The sequence below is a fragment of the Chiloscyllium punctatum genome, unplaced genomic scaffold (genome assembly GCF_047496795.1).
Source record: "Chiloscyllium punctatum isolate Juve2018m unplaced genomic scaffold, sChiPun1.3 scaffold_154, whole genome shotgun sequence".
Taxonomy (NCBI): Eukaryota; Metazoa; Chordata; class Chondrichthyes; order Orectolobiformes; family Hemiscylliidae; genus Chiloscyllium; species Chiloscyllium punctatum.
Window position 1 is genome coordinate 78720 of NW_027309888.1, and position 19053 is coordinate 97772.

General features: G+C 43.6%; 1 long non-coding RNA gene across 4 annotated transcripts in view; it reads right to left on the minus strand.

Annotated features, from left to right (window-relative positions):
* Positions 1-3239: 3239 nt before the first annotated feature.
* The window catches only part of LOC140471685 (uncharacterized), a 76644-nt gene continuing 60830 nt past the window's right edge, over positions 3240-19053 (minus strand). For 3 of the 4 annotated variants that reach the window (XR_011957169.1, XR_011957168.1, XR_011957171.1), the window contains 3 exons: positions 14533-14715; positions 7481-7589; positions 3240-5227 (listed from right to left, as the gene is read on the minus strand). This is a non-coding gene — a long non-coding RNA (uncharacterized lncRNA). The remainder of the gene's footprint in view (positions 5228-7480; positions 7590-14532; positions 14716-19053) is intronic. The other variant, XR_011957170.1, reaches the window with a different exon arrangement.

Genomic DNA, 19053 nt, shown 5'->3' on the forward strand with positions numbered 1-19053 from the left:
TGTTTACCTTAGTGATGGAAAGGGACAGGTGTATACTGCAGGACAAGAGTTATAGCTGGGGGAAAGGTAATTATGATGCGATTAGGAAAGGTTTTAGGATGCATAGGTTGGGGAAGGAAACTGCAGAGGATAGGTACAATTTAAGTGTGGAGCTTTTTCAAACAACAGCTACTGTGTGTCCTTCATAATTTTATACCTGCCAGGAAAGGAGGAAATGGTTGAGTGAGGCTGCTGTGGTTTACTGAAGCAGTTGAATCTCTTGTCAAGAGGAAGAAGGAGGCTTATGTAAACATGAAACATGAAGGCTCAGTTCGGATGCTTGAGAGTTACAAGTTAGCCTGGAAGGACTTTTTAAAAAAGCTAAGAATAGCCAGGATAGAGCATGACAAGTCTTTCGCAAGTAGGATCGCGGAAAACCCTCAAGCTTTCTATCAGCATGTCACGAATAAAAGAATCACCGAATGAAGATTAATGGCAATCAAACACAGTAGTGTTAAGTTGTGTGTGGAGTCTGAGGAGATAGGACAGGCTGTAAATTAATATTTGAATCAGGATTCACAATGGAAAAAGAAAATGCTGTCAAGGCCAATACTGAGAAACAGGCTATTAGTCTAGACGGGATTGAAGTTCGTAACGTCGAGATGTTAGACGTTCTGGAGAGTGTGAAAATAGATATGTCCCCTGGGCCAGATGGGATTTATCCTAGGATTCTCTGAGAAGCTAGGGAGGAGTTTACGCAACCAACTGTTCGGATTTTTACATCACCATTGTCTACAGGAATAATGCCAGAAGATTGGAGGACAGCAAATGTTGTCCCTCTGTTCAAGAAATGGAGAAGAGACAACCCTGGTAATTATATACCTGTCTTACTTTGGTTGTGGGGAAAGTGTTGGAAAGGATTATAAGAGATAGGATTTACTATCATCTAGAAAGGAAACATTTGATTCGGAATAGTCAACAAGGTTTTGTGAAGGGTATGTCATGCCTCACAAATCATACCGAGTTCATTGAGAAGGTGACCAAACAGGTGGATAAGAGTAAAGTGAGGTATGTGGATTTCAGTGAAGCGTTTGATAAGGTCCCCCATGGTCGGCTATTGAAGAAAATATGGAGAGTGTGGTGTTTGAAAAGCAGAATAGATGAGGTAGCATCCAAGATGCATGCAAGTTGATGTTTCTCTTGTAAGCCCTTCATCAGGAATCAGTTTTATGGTCTGCAGCATCTGCAGTCTTCATTTTCTCTTCGCTCCTCGGATGCTGCCTGACCTGCTGTGCGTTTCCAGCGCCACACTCTCGACCCTGATCTCAAACATCTGCAGTCCTTACTTTCTCCCAGAAAATATGGAGACGTGGAATTGTGGGTGATTTAGCGTTTGGATCACAAATCGGCTAGCTGAAAGCAGACAGAAGGTGGTAGTTGATGGGGAATGTTCATCCTGGAGTTTAGTTGCTAGTGGTATAGTGCAAGGATCTGCTTTGGAGTGACTGTTGTTTGTCCTTTTGAAAATGACCTTAATGAGGGTATAGAAGGATGAGTTAGTAAATTTACGGTTGTCAGTAAGGTTGGTGGATCTGTCAGCAGTGCTGAAGGATGTTGTGGGTACTGAGCAGTAATGTTCTGTGTGCATGGACCTACAATGGGCTAAATAGCTTCCTTCTGTGATGTAACGATTCTGAGGTACTCTGGCACGCAATAAAAGCTTTAGGTACCTGGAGAGTCAATCTGGTCCAGTAAAGGAGACACACTGCACAATCATCCATCATCTCTTCCTGTTCTCTGATATACAGCGGCATCAAAATATCAGTCCAAACAGAATAGATTGATTCAAATTCAAGCAGTCAGGAGAACGTTCACCGGAGGGGATTGCCGTCAGAGGATTCAATGAATAATAAGATTTCAGAATAACACAAAAAAAACAATATCACAGCAGCATAATAATTGGCAGCAGAGTAAAACTTAGTTCCAAATATGTTCAAGTTCAGCATTGTGTTCAGCTTTGGTCACCTTGCTGTAGGAAGGATGGTATTAAACTGGAACTTTACAAGGATGTTGCCAGGACTCAAGGGTCTGAGTCATAGGGAGAGGTTGGATAAGCTGGGACATTCCTCTTTAGAGCGCTGGAGACTGAGGGGAGTGAAGTTCTTCGAATGTCTAGTCATGGCCCACATCAGTCCCAGTCTCCCAGCCTGCCTCGATCCCCTACAATTTTCCTACCAGTGGAATGGGTACATAATGGGTGCCATATCCCTCGAACACCTGGACAACAAGGACACCCACGTCAGATTCCTGCTCATTGACTCTAGGTTCATCTTCAACACCATTATTCCCTTCAGACTGATCACAAATCTCCCTGATCTTAGTCTTGGCTCTGCCCTCTGAAATTGGATCCTCAGCTTTCTGACCCACAGTACACAATCAGTGAAAATAGGTAAGTGTGTCTCTTCCATGATAACATTCAACACTGAAATCCCAAAGGATGTGTCCTCAGCCCCCTACTATACGCCCTGTACACCCACGACTGTGTTGCCAAATTTTGAACGAATGCCATCTACATGTTCACTGATGACACCATCATAGTAGGACAGGTATGTAATGATAACAAGTCAAAATACAGAACCGAAATAGTGGACTTAGTGATATGCTGCACTGAGACCATCCTCTCTTTTAACATCGGCAGAACTAACCAACTGATCAATGACTTCAGAAAGAAATGAGGAGAACATGCCCCCATCTGCATCAATGGAACTGAAGTTGAAAGAGTGGAAAGCATTAAGTTGCTCGGAGTGACGATAACCGACCTCCCATGTAGATGTGACAGCCGAGATGGCACAACAACGCCTCTTCTTTCTCTGGCAGCTCAGGACATTTGACATGTCCACAAGGACCCTCAACAATGTCTACAAATGCACCACTGACAGCAAACTATCTGGGTGCATAATGACCTGGTGTGGCCACAGCCGTGCCCAGGACAGTAAGAGAAATGACAGAAGTTTGTGTACACAGCCCATGCCATCACGGAAACCAACGTCCCATCCATTGTCTCCATTTACACAGCTCACTGCCGTGGAAAGGCTGACAACATTATCAAAGACCCATCGCACCCTGGATCTCCTGCAATCTCTTCCATCATGCAGACAATACAGAATCTTGAACACACAAACCAGCGGCTCATGAACAGCATCGTCCCAGCCCACGATTAAAATGAGGAATGGACTCTCTAACTTCAAATAATGCTGATCTTGCTCACATTGATGTTGCCTATTGCATGCCCTTTCTGGTGTAGCCTGTATGTCTCAGTCTAAGTTTTTCCTTTACCCTATGATCTATATGGCCTTGCTTATTGTAGGAGCGAGATTCCCCAGCGAGGGACAAAGACTCTGGAGGCAGACAGGACACAGGCACGGAATGGACTTTAATTCAAGCAAAACCTGGTTAATGCTGGGAGAATACCAAAGGATCTTCCTCGAATCTGACTTTGACATGAGAAAACAATCGTTTCCTTAATCTCTAGCTCAGATCAGACGGCAAATCAATGACACACTTCGAGTTTACAGTAAAAAGACAGTATTTTTATACGTTCTGTGTTGCAATGATCATAAACAACTTTGTCAGTGTACCATCCACTCCCCTTCTGCAGAATCAATCTTGTAAAACAACTGATCATTGATGGACACTCCCATGGACAGCCCGAGTTTCTTATTTGTTTCGGATGTTTAACGATTGTTGGTATCTCTAGGCCTTGGGATCTTTCTATAATGCATTCCAAAGTTCGGGGCTCTGCTCTTTTCAGTCATATCCCTCATTGTTTATCTTGAAGGATTGCATGAGTTCTATTCTCCATTGGGCAGGCTATCTCTTATCAAATTCCGTGATCACATTTTACAGTAAAAAGCTGATTCTGATACAAAATACGTAATATTATTATTTCCACGGTTAACCTTTTTCTTCGTGAATTTGACAAGACAAGCCAGGTATCTCTTTAAGGTTTTATTATTATGTTGAAATCTGTGTCCATGATTATTTACCAGATATTTAACTAGAACTTATTACTATTGTAAACAGTTTCAAAGGCACAGCTAGCTTCTGAAAGATAACTTGAGATGCTGTTTTTGTGGATGAAAATAATCCTTACTGAGATCAGAATAAGTTACTTTTTGTAGTGATTCTTTAAAGTTTTTGTGCTACAATTTCATTTTTTCATCTGTGTTTTGTTACAAATCATCTTTTTTTTTAAAAAGAACCTTCTTTACCACTATATTGGCATGTTTCAGAATCTTGCGAATCAGATTATCCTTTCTTTTGCTTTGGAATAATTCCCTTTTCAAAGGCCCTTTTTTCACTGATGCTGAAGCAATCTATTTTAATTTCTGTCTATTTTGTGGCTCTTCAGAAACAGACAGCTGAAGTAGACTTTTAAATTTCGGCCACTTCATGTCTCTAAAAAAAGGCAGCTCCAACCCTCACTATGATCTGCCAGAACTGTGTATAAACAAAGAGTTTCACTCTACTTAGATACATGCGACAATGAATCCTATCAAATCAAATAAAACCAAATCGTACGATCGAGAGAGAGAAATTGTCACAAGGTCAATACACCCCGATGAAACCTCTGCAGCCTGCCATATCTGGCCAAAAATCGTGATAGTCGATTAAACAACTAACTGTTAGAGAGGGCTTCACAATTATCCCCATTCTATCAATGGATCAGCTCTGCACATCAGTGTAAAAAACAAGGAAATAGTATCTGTACCATCCTCAGCCAGGGGTGTTGAGTCGATAATTCAATTCACCGTCATCATGATGCCCACAGGATCACAGATCAGTCTTCAACCAATTCAATTCGCTGCACGTGCCATGAAGAAAAAGCTGAACACAGTAGAGAGGCAAATGCAATGAGTCCTGACCCCATTCCTGCAATAGGACTGAAGACTTGTGCTGTACAACAAGCCGTGCCCCTGGGGAAGCGGTTTCCTTCCAGCTACAACTCTGACATCTCCCTGGCAATGTGGAAAATTACTCAGTGTCGGGGAATAATTACAATCTGGACAATTACAACCCTCTCAGCCTCATCATGATAGTCAAATTGGGAGTTCGTTTTGATAGAGCTGTCAAGCAGCACAGACATAAACTTGCTCAGTGTGGTTTCCGATCGGTCCCCATGTGGAGATGGTGCTGTTTTGGAAAAGTCACTGGATGAATAATCCAGACCAGGCTAATGCTCTGGCAGCTGGTGGAAGTTAAAAACGATTAATAAAATATCGAGATCTCAAATCTGGTGTCAGTAACAATGGCCTTGAAGTCAATGTCGATTGTAAACACCAATTTCCTTCCCCAATGTACTTTCAGGAAGTGAATCTCCCGTGCTCTCCTGGTCTGGCCTAAAAGTGACTCCAAACACACAGACATGTGATGCACTCTTCAATGGTCTCTGAAAAGGCCAAGCAAGACACTCTATCGTATCAAACTGCTCTGAAGTCTAAAAGGATAAAACCTGACAGAACACCCAGCCCCCAACCTCGGTATGGAAAAGGGAACGGGAAACACAGTCCTGTTGAGCCAGCAGAGACGTCCTTCCTAACATCTGTGAACTTGTGACAACATTTACAGAGCTTTCCCACAAACCGCACAGAAACATCGGGAATGTAATAGGCCATACAGCACACTGAGCCTGCCCCATTCTAGTTAATGTCTGAACATCTCCTCAATCCACATTCCCCACACACTTTACACACCCCTTAATGTGATTAACCTTGTGAAGCTATAAAATAGGAACTGTGGTCGTCCCCTTGGTCTGTCGAGTTTGCTATCCAATTCAATATAATGATTGCTGACCCTTTATTTCTACACCATACTCCTGCCCTCTCCCCCATCCTTTGGTGTCTAGACATCCTTATTAGTCTTTAGTGCCTTGTCTTCCACAGCCTTATGTGAGAGAGAATTCCCAGGTTCACCAGTCTCTGAGTGCAGACATTTATTCGTATCTAAATGCAATGTGACCCATCTGTATTTAATACTGTGGCCTCTTGTTTTAGACTTCCCAGCCAGGGGAATTATCATCACTGCTTCCAATCTAACTCACCCTGTCAGTGTTTTATATATCTCACTGAGATCTCCACTCATCTTCCTAAACCCCATGCGATACAGGCTCAGTTGCCCCAAACTCTGCTCCACAAAAAGTCTGTCATCCCAGAGATCAGTCTGGTCATCCTTCGCTGCACTCCCTCAATGTCAGGTTTGTTCTTTATTAGGTACGGAGACCAAAACTGCACACAACACTGCACAATGTTCGAGTTGAGGTCTCACCAAGGGCCTGTACAGCTGCACTGAGACACCCTTACCCCTGGACTCCAGTCCTTCTGAAATGATGGTCAACAACAATTTATCTTCCTGACTGCTTTCTGCTCCTGCAATATTGCTTTCAGTGACTGGTGTACAGGGAGATCCCAGATCCTTTTCAATGTTACAGCTCCCCACTTGGTGGGTCTGTGTAAACTGGTCAGTGTGCCAATGTATTCCCTGTATTGGCTTCTTTCTGCAGAACTCACTGCCCTGCATGGAACACAGATGTCTGTCTAAACAATAACAGAAGAAATGTGCAGTTCCCTTCGTAGATCGACATTTCTCAACCACTTCCTTTTCCAATGGTTGGCTGGAACTTTAGTGTTTCACAACCAAGTAGACAACATCATATCTATCCACACTGCTCTTCATCTGCCACATGTTTACTCATTCACTCCGTTTGTTTCATTCTCCTTTAAGTTTTTTTCACATTCTCCTCACTTTCAAAATCCTAGTTCCGTCAGCAGACTTGGAAACTTTGCATTTGAATCCCTCAACGAGATGTTTGAGATGTATTGTGAATATCTGGCGCCCCAGCATCAATCATTGTGATGACTCATGAGCCTTCCAAACTGAAACCCATCCATTTATTCCTCCTCATTGTTTCCTGTCAACACTCCCATTTTAACACCATGTTCATATATTACCCCCTTTCCCATGTGCTTTTACTTTGCTTACTAGGGTTGGGACTCTATTAAAATCCTTGCTGAAAATCCTAGTTCAGTGCCTCTATTGTATTTTCTTTAATTAATCTACCAGTGAGTTTCTCAAATGTTTCCCATTTCATCAATCTGTGTTGTTTTTTTTTCTATGCCCATTATTTTCAGTTCCAATAATTTCTCCAAATTAGTTTATTTACTAGTTTCATTCCACATCATTTTCTCATCAGACTCAGGTTTTTTCCTATTGCTGGGAAGGCTTTGTTTATGCATTTTTCTGTGAAGGCAGAAGTGAAGTAGCTGTGTCATGTTTCTCTGTTCTCCATTCTCCATTCCCTGGTTTCACTCTGTAAAGAATCTGAAACTTTGACTAAAAAGAACAGCTGTTGTCTATTCACCCTGTCCATGCCCCTTGTAATCTTAAATCTGAATTACATTCCAACTCAACTTCCTCTGCTTCAAAATAAATAACTCGAGCTTACCCAGCCTCTCTCCACAGCTCGTATGGTCCATCCCAGGAAGCATTCTGGTGAATCTCTTCTGCACCTCATCCAGTACAATCACATCCTTCCTGTAACGCGGCTCCTAGAACTGCACACAATATTTCATTTGGCCTTACCGAAGTGCTATATAAAACTCGGATAATCTTTGGGTCAATGAATAAAGGCTTTATCTACAGTCATGCTGAACTCATCAATTATCATATCCAGTCACATTCAGGGATGTGTGGAGAAGCACGCTCTGAGCTTCCTAGTGTGATGCCGTTCTTTGAGTCCTCCCCTGTCTGTTTCCTTCTTCCAAAGTGCATCACCTCATATTTATCAGAGTTACATTCCATTTGCCATTGATCTGACCATCTGACCATTCTATCTGTATCTTCCTGTAATATAAGACCTCCCTCCTCACTGCCAACCACACAGCCAATCTTTGTGTCAAACACAAACTTACTTATCACACTCCCCCTACCCACTTCACATTCACATCACTTATGAATACCACAAATAATACGGAACACAGCACTGATCTCTACCGGGTACACCGGGGAAATTGGGCTCCAGTCACACAAACAGCCTTCTCCCATGAAGTTGAGTTTGGATACAACTTGCCAAGTCACTAATAGACCCTACATGTTCCCTGGTTGTTCTGTTCCACTTGATATACGTGAAGAATATCTGGGGATTCTCCTTAATCTTGCCCTGCTAACAGGCTTCCATGCCCCTGTGTTAGTCAGTCCCCTCCGAGGGAAGAATTTCCTCCTTATTACGGTCTTAAATGGCATATCCCTTATCCTGTCATTATTTGCCTTAAATATAGAGTAGACAGCTAGAGAAACATCCTGTTTATTTCCACCTCATCACATGAATCATAGATTTTTGAAATTTCACTGCGATCACCTCTCATGCTTTGAAACTGGAGAGGTCGCAGGACAAATCTCCCCATCAGAAAATCTTGTCATCTCAGGAATTAATCTGGAGAATGTCCATTGCACGTCCTCTGTGATCAGTGTCATCTTTCTTCGATTAGGTCACCGACACTGCACTCAATACCTCAGGTACACTCTCACCAACACTCTATGCAACTGATTCATGATGCCTTTACCTCTCTATTCCAATCCCTTTAAACAAACTCCAACCTAACTTTAACTTTCCAATTACATGTATTGCTCCAAATACCATTCACACTAACTGCATTTACAAACTCACTCTGTGAGTTATCGAGGCATAGAGATGTACAGCATGGAAACAGACCTTTCAGTCCAACCCGTCCATGTCGAGCAGATATCCAACCCAATCTATTCCCACCTGCCCGCATCCGACCCATATCCCTCCAAACCCTTCCTATTCATATAACCATTCAAATGTCTTTTAAATGCTGCAATTGTACCAGCCTCCACCACATCCTCTGGCAGCTCATTCCATACACATACCACCGTATGTGTGAAAAAGTTGCCCCTTAGGTCTCTTTCACGTTTTCATTTTTTTAAGTGTGGAAACAAGTCCACAGCGACCCACCAAAGCACAAACCACTCCGATCCATCCCCCTAACCTAACAGTACAGGCAATTTAGCATAGCCAATTCACCTAGCCTGCACAAGTTTGGATTGTGGGAGGAAACCCACGCAGACATAGGGAGAATGTGCAAAGTCCACACAGCCTGAGGCGGGAATTGAACCTGAGTCTCATGGCATTGGGAGGGAGCATTGCTAACCACTGTGCCACCCAACATCCTTCACTTCTCAGCCTAAACCTATGCCCTTTAGTTCTGGACTCCCCGACGCCAGGGAAAAGACTTTCTCTATTTATCCTCTCCATGCCCTTCACAATTTTGTACATCTCTAGAAGGTCACCCCTCAGCCTCCAACGCTCAAGGGAAAACAGCCCCAGCCTGTACAGCCTCTCCTTATACCTCAAATTCTCCAACTCTGTCAACATCCTTGTAAATCTTTCCTGAACCCTTTCAATTTTCACAACATATTTCCGATAGGAAGGAGACCAGAATTCCACACAATATTCCAACAGTGGCCTAACCAGTGTCCCGTACAACCGCAACATGACCTCCCAACTCCAAAACTCAATACTCTGACCAATAAAGGAAAGCAAACCAAACACCACCTTAACTATCCTACCTCCCGGCGACTCCACTTTCAAGGACCAATGAACGTGTACTCCAAGGTCTCTTTGTTCAGCAACACACCCATTGCCAATAAATGTCGAAGTCCTGCTAAACTTTGCTTTCCCAAAATGCAGCACCTCGCATTTATTTCAAATAAACTCCACCTGCCACTTCTCAGCCCATTGGCCCATCTGATCAAGATCCTGTTGTACTCTGAGGTAAACCTCTTCGCTGTCCACTACACCTCCAATTTTGTTGTCATCTGCAAACTTACTAACAATACCTCTTACGCTCGCATCCAAATCATTTACGTAAATGATAAAAAATTGAGGAACCAGCACTGATCCTTGTGGTACTCCACTGGTCACAGGCCTCCAGTCTAAAAAATAACCCTCCACCTCCACCCTCTGTCTTCAACCTTTGAGCCAGTTCTGTATGCAAGTGGCTAGTTGTCCCTGTGTTCCGTGAGATGTAAACTTGCTAACCAGTCTTCCATGGAGAATCTTGTCGAACGCGTTACTGAAGTCCATATAGAACACATCTACTGTTCTGCCCTCTTCGTAACTTCTTCAAAAAACTCAATCAAGATCGTGAGATATGATTTCCCACGGTTAAAGCTATATTTACTATCCCTAATCAGTCCTTGTCTTTCCAACTCCATGTACATCCTGTCCTTCAGGATTCCCTTCGACAACTTGCTCACCACCGACGTCAGGCTCACTGGCCGATAGTTCCATGGTTTGTCCGTACCACCCTTCTTAAACAGTGGCACCACGTTTGCCAAACTCCAGTTTTCTGGCACCTCTCCTGTGACTATCAACGGTACAAATGTCTCAGCAAGAAGCCCAGCAATCACTCCTCTGGCTTCCCACAGAGTTCTATGGTACACCTGTTCGGGTCCTGGGGATTTATCCACTTTTACACGTTTCAAGACATCCAGCACTTCCTACTCTGTAATATGGACATTTTTCAACGTGTAACCATCTATTTCCTGACATTCTATATCTTCCATATCAGTTTCCACAGTAAATACTGATGCAAAATACTCGTTTAGTATCTCCCCCATTTCCTGCATCTCCACACAAGGGCTGCCTTGCTGATCTTTGAGGGGTTCTATTCTCTCCCTCGTTATGATTTTGTCCTTAATGTATTTGTAAAAACCCTTTGCAGTCTCCATAATTCTACTTGCTAAAGCTATCTCATGTCCCCTTTTTGCCCTCCTGATTTCCCTCTTAAGTATACTTCTACTGCCTTTATACTCTTCGAAGGATTCACTCGATCTATCCTGTCTATACCTGACATATGCTTCCTTCTTTTTATGAATCAAACCGTTTAGTTAGTCAGCAATCCCTATACTACCAGCCTTTCTTTTCATCCCAACAGGAATATACTTGCTTTGGATTCTTGTTATCTCATTTCTGAAGGCTTCCCATTTTCCAGCCGTCCATTTACCTGTGAACATCTGCCCCCAATCAGGTTTTGAAAGTTCTTGCCAAATACTGTCAAAATTGGCCTTTCTCGAATTTATAACTTCAACTTTAAGATCTGGTCTATCCATTTCCATAATTATTTAAGATCTAATGGTATTATGGTAGCTGGCCCCAAAGTGCACCTCCACTGACACCTCAGTCACCTACCCTGCCTTATTTCCCCAGAGTAGGTCAAGTTTTGCACCTTCTCTAGTAGGTTAATCCACATACTGAATCAGAACATTTTCTTGTACACACTGAATAACTTCCTCTCCATCTAGACTCTTAACGCTACGGCAGTCCCAGTCTATGTTTGGAAAGTTAAAATCTCCTACCATAATCACCCTACTTTCTTACAGATAGTTGAGATCTTCTCACAAGTTTGTTTCTCAATTTCCCTCTGACTATTAGGGAGTCTATAATACAATCCCAATAAGGCGATCATCCCGTTCTTATTTCTCAGGTCTACCCAAATAACCTCCCTCGATGTATTTCCAGGAATATCATCCCTCAGTACCCCTGTAATGCTATCCCTAATCAAAAACTCCATTCCCCCTCCTGTCCTCCCTTCCTTTCTATCTTTCCTGTAGAATTTGTAACCTGGAACATTATCTGCCAGTCCTGCCGATCCCTGAGCCATGTTTCTGTAACTGCTATGATATCCCAGTCCCATATTCCTAACCATGCCCTGAGTTCATCTGCCTTCCCTATTTGGCCCCTTTGCATTGAAATAAATGCAGTTTACTTTATTAGTCCTACCTTGTCCCTGCCCGTCCTGACTGTTTGACTCGTTTCTGTTCTCAGTTTACCAATCTCAGATTGATCTATTTCCTCACTATCTCCCTGCCCCCAGCTCCCCCCCCCCCCCCCCCACCCCCCACCACCCAAACTAGTTTAAAACCTCTCGAGCAGCTGTGGCAAATCTTCCTGCCAGTATATTCATCCCCTTCCAATTTAGGTGCAATCCGCCCTTCTGGTACAGGTTCCTTCTACCCCAAAAGAGATTCCAGTGATCCAAAAATGTGAATACTTCTCCCATACACCAGCTCCAAAGCCATGTATTCATCTGCTCTATCCCTCTATTCCTGTCCTCAGTAGCTCATAGCGCCGGGAGTAATACAGATATTATTACTGTCAAGATCCTCTTTTTTAAATTTCTGCCTATCACCCTGCAATCTCCGTCCATAATCTCAAACGTTTTCCCTTTTTATGTCGTTGGTTCCAATTTGGTCAATGACCTCTTGCTGGACCCTCTCCCCTGTCAGAACATTCTGCATCCTTTCTGAGATATCCTTGATCCTGGCACCAGGGAAGCAACACACTAATCTGCTTATTTCTCTGCTGTCCACAGAACCATCTGTCTGTACCTCAGACTAGCGAGTCCCCTAACACAATTGACTTCGTGGAATCCGACGTATCTCTTGTTGCATTAGTGCCAGTCTCCATACCACAAACTTGTCTGTTTGTGCAACGTTCCCCTGTGAATCCATCACCCGCTACATTTTCCAAAACAGCATATTTGTTTAAAATAGGGAGAGCCACAGAAGACTCCTGCACTAGCTACTAAATTCTCTTGCCTTTTTTGGAGTTAACCCATCTATGTAACTCTATCTGAGACTGTCCCTCTTCCTATAACTGCCATCCATCACATACTGTTGTGTTACCAATTCTGTATTGTCTTAAACTGTCTCTCCAACCAATCTATTCGATCTGATAGGACTCACAAGCAGAAGCATTTATTGCAGATATAATCTGCAGTAACCTTTAAATCTGATAAATGCACTCCGATATCCAGCGATACATGAATTCAAACAGCAAAGGCAGTAACTCTGCAGGTACGCTGTCCTGTCAGTTTCTTCCCCTCACCATGTGCTTCCTTTGTCCGTTCTTTTCCCTGTTAAAACTTGCATAAAGGCTTCTGATAATTCAAGTACACCATATCCCCTATACCACTACACCCCTCCTACACCCTTACAATTCTGCCATTTATATTCACACCAACAAATTCAATCCAACAGGCTCGTTGCTGTATCAGTCGGCATGGAGACCACTGTCACACACCGTTACTGTACTGCCCTTGCCATAAGTACATTCAGTGTCCTGACTGTAACCATACTGACATTCCCATCACTGTTTGGTGCCTACAAAAGAATTCCTGCTAACGGTTGCTGCTGCTTGCTTATTCTCAACTCTACTTTTCAAATTCAGATCCACATGATTGTCTCATTAATGCATTAACCTCATCCTTCCTTCATACCTTGTTAGCTTTTTGCCTAGTCTGCATATTGGGACTAGATTGGGTTGGGATATCTGCAGAGCGTGGGTGGGTTGGACCGAAGGGTCGATTTCCATGCTGTACATCTCTATGACTCTATGACTCTATGCAAACAACCCTTCAGTATTCACTTCCCAGCGATGGTCATTCTGCAGCTACACCTCCGTAATGACAGTTCCATCAGATCTGTTCACTGTCATTCCATCTCCCTTATGGCGAATACAGGGAGTCGCACCTCAGTAGTGGGGGGTTGGACAGATGGGTAGAGGTTACAGAGATAGGGAGGCTAAGAATTAAACACAGTTACATCTGGTCAAGAATGTCAGAGGGACAAAGGTGTTTGGGGATTGGAGGAATTTACAGAGAGAGAGGGAGCTGGATTAGATTCTGGAGAGAGGGATAGGGATGGAGTTAGGAAGAGGCAGGCAGACTGAGAGACACAGACAGGGGGCTGTTTCATCTAGGAGATTATTGTGTATACTAACAGAGATATGGAAGGTTGTTGTGATTGAAGACATTTACAGATATAAGAAGGCTTCTAGGCTCTGGAGGCTACATAGATAGGAAGGCAATGGAGAATTCCAGGTTACTGGGTTGAAGACAGTTACACAAATGGGGAGGGTTGCACAAACTGAAAGAGGTTCCTGTGGTCGGGAGGGGTATGGTGTCGGGAATGAAGGTGAAATTTAACAAGATAAAGATCAAAGAATTGGAGAGGGATAAGGAGATTACAAATTTTTCACAGCTAAGGAAGGGTTGTAGGAGCTGGAGAAGATTACATAGATCGGGACCGATGGAGAGGTTAAAGACAAATACATTGACATGGAAGGTGGTATTGGTGGGAGGAGCTTACAGGGATAGACAGGGCTGTCAGGGTTTACAGGGATGAAGGAATTTAGTACCTACTGGAGAAGGTTAGGGATTAGGGTGTTAGGGACTGGAGAACCTGACAGAGACAGAGACAGAGACACAGAGAATGGTGTGGACTAGAGGAGATTTCAAACAGAGGAAGGATTATCGGGACTGGAGGATATTACAGAGATCACGAACACAGCATGGGCCAGGATTGATGCCTGCGATCCCCTGTGCTGTCGCATTGAGGACTAGTACAGAGGAGGTGAAAGCAGGACCCTCACAAGATGGTGAGAATGAAGTCTAGAATGTTGCTGTTCCTTACCCAGCTCTATATCTCTGTCCTGTCTTCCTGGTCTACCTCCACCCTGTGCTGTTTACTGTGAGTGATCTTACCAGCTGCAGGAATTACTGAAGGCTCCAGATCTCCCTCTCCATCTCTCTCTGGCTGACCAACCAGTTTCAATGAGGTGATGGATGAGACAGGAGTTAGGAACATCCTGATTACCTGTATGAGACAGAAATAGACAGAATGGGAAATTAGACTGATGCAATGAGGATAACACATGCAGAGTGGCACTGAGTCCAGCAGAGATCTCGATAATCCCAGTCTCCATCCCTTGTCTGTGCTGCTGCATCTCTCTGGAATGGACAATTCTGTTGACTCAGGATCTCAGACCATCTGTAAGAGAGAGAAATGCTGACAGAGGCAGTAAATAGACTGACACAGTGAGGGATACCACATGGAGAGATACTGAGTGATATGACATTATTAAACACTGCATCAACAGGGAATTGTTTGAATTTGTAACAAAGACACTGGGATAATTGTGAGGGGATTCAACCTTCCTATCTCATCATCTCTTTGGCAGTGGCTCACAGATGAGGCTGACTCTCTCCCACTCTCAGTGGGGGTGGGGGAGTCTGGAGTTGGCTGTACAGACCGATGTGGCCTTCCACAGACTCTGTTACACTTGAGGCAGAAGGTGAACGTGGAAAGGGGGTGGGTGGGGTGTTGACATGACAGCGCGCTCCTTGTGTTGTTTTCTCCTGGATTCCCGTTTTCCCCACAGAAAGTCTCGAGGTGCTTGACACCTTCCCAATGCTCCTTCCCACTTCAGACGGTCTTGGCCGATTTGATTAAGAGATGAAAAAGAACCGATCAATTCTGAAGTAACCAACATTTAGAAATGTGGAGGAGTGCAGTAGGAAGAGGAAATATTGTCAGTGTTTAATCAGAGGAGTGGAACAGGGAGAATTGAAGGTGCTGGAGGTGGTGAGAGTGTTACAGAGAGGGGCAAAGGCCTGAACAACGTTACAAAGCCAGTACGGATTGCTGCAGCTAGAGCTGTTTGCCAAGGTAGGGATAGACATATGTGTATTTCATTGATTCATTCAAGGCCTAAGGATATCACCGGATGGACCAGCATCCATTGCCCTCCTGCTAATTGCCCAGAGGCAACTCAGAGCCAGCCATATTGCTGTGGGACTGGAGTCACATGTGAGCCAGACCAGGTAAAAATATCATATATCCCTCCCTAAAGGACATACGTGAACAAGTTGATTTTTTCCAGATAATCAACAATGCTTATACAGTGGCCTCACTAATGTCCTCTACAGATAAACCATGACATCCCAACTCCTACTCTCAATGCTCTGCCCAATGAAGGGTGACCATCCCAAACGCCTGCTTCACCAGCCTGTCTACCCGTGACGCTACTTTCAAAAAACTGTGTACCTGCGTCCCTGGATCAATGAAATGATTCACAACAATATCCAAGGCCCGAACATTAATTGTACACGTCCAGCCTGGTCTGCTTTACCACAATACAACATCTTGCATTTCTCCACCTGTTATTCCTAACCTCAGTGGTCCAGCAGTACTGTTGATTCCATTGTACTCTTCGATAATCCACTTCACTGTCCACATTATCACCAATTTTAGTCTCACTCACAAACTTGCTAATCATGGATCCTGTATTATCATCCAAACTGTTTAGATAAACGATGCACAACAGTGACCCAGCACTGAACCCCATGGCACACCGTTGGTCACAGGCCTGCAGTTTGAGCAGTAACCCTCTATGAACATGCTCTGTCTCCTACTTCAATCCTGTTTTGTATCTAGTTAGTGAGTGCTCCCTGGTTATGTATGATCTAAACTTACTAACCAGTCTGTCATGTAGAACCTTGTCAAAGGCCTTGATAAAGTTCATGTGGACATCGTGTACTGCTCTGCTTTGACCTCTCACTTGTCTACCTCCACACTCACATTTGAGGCATGATTTCCCGTGCACAAAGCCATGCTGACGATCGTTAATCTGTCCTTACCTTTCCAAATGCACGATGATCGTTTCTCTCAGAATCTCCTCCAACAACTTACCACCCTGCCATCAGTCTCACTGGTGTGTAGTAGCTGTCAATGATACAAATATCTCTGAGAGGGGCCCTGCAATTTCCTCCCTCGCTTCTCACAAGGCGCTGGGGTATATCTGATCATGTCCAAAGGTTTTATCTAACTTTTGCATTTTAAGACATCCAGCACCTCCTGTTCTCCAATGTGAACTCTTTTCAAGACATCCCTATGTATTTTCCCAAGTTCCCGAGCTTCCATGTCTTTCACCACAGTAAAGCCTAACACACAATACTTGTTCAGTATCTCCCCCATCAGCAGTGATTCCACACAGACAGCCTCATTCACCTTTCAGGGGCCCTATTCTCTCACGAGCTAATTTTTAGCCCTTGTTGAAACTTGTCAAAATGCTTCTGAAATTTCAAATATCCCTCTACTGCAACTAGCCTTCCCCACCCTTATCTATTCTGCCATTTATGGTCACACCAAAATATAGGATGCAACAGATTTAAAAATATTCCCCTTTTATAAAATCATACATCTCACATTGTTTCTAAGTATCTAGTTCTCATTTATTGTCATATTCTTTATAGCACGTTCCAGCACGTTCCCGACTTACTGTCAGGCTAACACCGTTTGGTTTCAGACTGACTGCACAAAGGATTTTGGGAATCCTTGTGATTCAATCTGAAACAGGTAGCTTACAGGACCAGGAAGTAATCGAGAAGGCAAAGGGAATGGAGTCTAAATATAGGGAGGTCTTGCTAAAACGATGCAAGGTACAAGTCAGACCACACCTAGATTATAATGAATAGTATGTGTGCCCTAAGGAAAGACATTCTTGTGTTGGAGGCAGGCCAGGGAAGGTTCGCTCGGCTGATCCTGGAGATGGCGGGATTTTCCAATGAGAAGAGGTGGAGGAGATTGCCCTTGAACCTATTGGAGTTTTGAAGAATGGGAGAGAAATTGAATGAAACATCCAGGATTCGGAGGGGCTTTGACAGGTTAGATGTCGTTAAGTTAGAAAATCGAGCAGTACAGCAGAGTAATAGGCCCTTCGGCCCACCATGGCTGTGCTGACCATGATGCTATTCTCAACTAATCCCATCTGTCTGCACATGGGCGATATCCCTCTATTCTCTGTTTGTTCATGTTTCTGTCTAAATGCCCTTCAAATGTTTGCTCTTGTTGCCACCTCTCCCACCTCCTGTTTGTTTTTTTGCTGATCCTGCCTAAATCCCTACAACCCCTCAATAATCACATTGCTCGGTAAAGACAATTGGCCTCATTCATCTCACTTAAAACTTCTCACTCTCACCTTAAACCGATGCGCCCTAGTATTTGATATTTCGACATTGGAAGGAGGATTCCAACTATCCACACTATTCACGCCTCTCCTCATGCTCTTTACCTGTACCAGGTCACCCCTCAGACTCGGATATTCTCGCAAAACAATCCAACTGCGTCCAACCTCCTTAAACACAGTCATCCAGGCAATATTCTGCCAACCCTCTGTTGGAACCTCCCCAAAACCTCCACATCCTTCCTGTGGTGTGTCGATGAGAATGACACGCAACTTTCCAACCATGGTCGAATGAAGTTTCATTCAGTCACAACATGACATGCAAAAGTCTGTACTCAATACTGTGCCCAATAAATGTTAGCATGCCATACTCCCCCTCGACCACCACATCCTGTTGTGTTGTTATTTTTAGGGAGCTATGGATTTGCTTCCAATGTCTCTCTGTTTATCAATGTTTCCAACTAGTCAATTAGTGTACTTCTCTCTTCCATTTGACTTCATAAATATATCACTTCACACCTGTCCCGATGAAATTCAATTTGCCACATCTCTGCCCAACATTACAGCTGATGTATGTACTGCTGCAACCATGAACACTCTTCCTCACTATCCACAATTCCCCTAACTATCCCTAATCATTACATGCCTTTCCAAATGTCGACTGCAAAATTACCACTCAAACTGCTGACCTTTTCATCTGAATCACAGATATAAATTACACACAGACATCACAGCACTGATCCTTGTGAAACAGACGTCCAATCAGAAATTGACCACTGCACATGCCTCTGTCCACTATCACCAAGAAAATATTGCATCCGCCTTAACAACATACATGGATTGTGATTTGATCTCCCAGATCCCCCTTGCTATTTGGAAGCTGTCGATTCAAAATGACTCTATATTTTGATTCCCAGGTTAAATTGGCTGTCTCACTAATGCACTGACTGCGTCCTTTCTTCACAACAAAACGGGACCTTGATTGGTTTTTTGCTGATCCTGCCTAAATCCCTACAACCCCTCAATAAACACATCCCAGCGATGGTCATGCTGCAGCCACACCTCCACAATAACAGTTCGATCATATCTGTTCCCTTCAGTTAATGCTGTCATTCCATCTGCCTTGTTGCAAATGCATGGCGCGTGTCACCGAGAGAGGGCCTTTGAGGGATGGTTAGAGGTCACAGAGT